General features: G+C 29.3%; 1 long non-coding RNA gene across 1 annotated transcript in view; it reads left to right on the plus strand.

Moving 5' to 3' along the window:
- Positions 1-577, plus strand: part of LOC134266389 (uncharacterized) — a 2,778-nt gene extending 2,201 nt beyond the window's left edge. Inside the window, exons 2-3 of the long non-coding RNA XR_009991962.1 lie at positions 154-222; positions 471-577. This is a non-coding gene — a long non-coding RNA (uncharacterized LOC134266389). The remainder of the gene's footprint in view (positions 1-153; positions 223-470) is intronic.
- Positions 578-1,487: the final 910 nt, after the last annotated feature.

Here is a 1,487-nt window from a genome sequence, read left to right on the forward strand (position 1 = left end):
GTTCTATGTATATAGAGACAATAATATTACTTTTTTCATTTTCAGCAACTTTATGTAGGTCTACAGTTTTAATTTTGGACTCATGCACTTAAGGAATATCATATCAGCAGAATTGTGCCACTGAATCAAAGGGAATTCTTTTTTTTTTTTTAGGTACGTATGATCGATGTAACTTCCTCGATGGTGTGTTGGCTGTTTGCCCATGTGTATTTCGGGGTATAGGTATGTTTACTCTCAATTTTCTTTCTTAAAAGCCGCATAAGGGGTATATTTTTTCTGATCTCAAATTTTTGTCTAAGCATTAATCTTTATTTTCTATTTCATGAATTATCTGCTGAGAGTCTAGTCAATTAATTTATTTAATTAAAGCTATATAGTAACATATAGTAACATATAGTGAAATTATTTCCTTGTGTGAGACCTAAAGAAAATCAGGTCACTCATTTTTATGACAATTTCTTTGATTTCAGGAGTAGCCTCCCCTTTTAAAGATCCAAAATGGTGATTTTACAGTGCGGCATGCAGTCTGGTCATCAACAGAGAGTTTTGACACCTGTAATACCCATATTTCTACCATTAAGCAGTGTTCCAGCTAGGATCTGAAAATGGAGGGGTGCAAGAGAAGGGCACTTTTTCGCGACATACGGTGATACCGTTGTCGCAAGTTTTTCTTACATCCTGTACATAAGCTATCTCATTTCTTCACCCTTATAATGAATATATAGTTCCTTTAAATATGATTTATTTGTTTAACCTTATTGATAATTAACTTTAGCTATTATTGTAACAATATATATAAATTCTGATTGAAAGGTAATCTTAATTAGGATAAATGTGACTTTTCTTCAATCGATTACAATCATTCTCTATTCTTGATTAGAAATAGAATGTAGTACATATAATAATTCATGTAAACTATCTGTTGTCTCACATTTAATATTACAGTACATGAAGATCTACATGTACAATATATGTAATTACTGAATTCAAAATTGCTTAAGTTTGTATTTGGCAAACAATTTAAAATTAAATCTATAGTTACAATATTTTTTAGTCATAAATAACATTTTCTTATATTATTTATTTAGTTGTTATCAAACATACAACTTAATATGTCAACTATCTGTTTTGTTTGTTTTACCTTAAAATAATATGAGTGGTATATAGATACTAAGATTTTAAACTTCAGCCTGCCATATGACATGAGTACAATTACATATATAATAGCTGAAAATCTCTTCCAGAGTGAAAAAATTACTTATACATATTTCTTTGCTATTAAGATATTAAATTCCATCATTGTTTCATTCAAAACGTCTACAATTCACATTTAGAATGCTGAAGGTCATTGTTCATGCTACTTTCACTTTCTAATTTATTTTTAGAACGCTATAGAACAAGACTCTTGTTTTAGATTAAAACAGATAGCATGGTCATATTTTAGCCTTTAACCCTTATTCAGGCTGTCCAATGTATTTTGTATAAGA

This window comes from Saccostrea cucullata, unplaced genomic scaffold (genome assembly GCF_032062105.1).
Source record: "Saccostrea cucullata isolate Sc308-1 unplaced genomic scaffold, CSIRO_AGI_Scuc_v1 ctg10014, whole genome shotgun sequence".
NCBI lineage: Eukaryota > Metazoa > Mollusca > Bivalvia > Ostreida > Ostreidae > Saccostrea > Saccostrea cuccullata.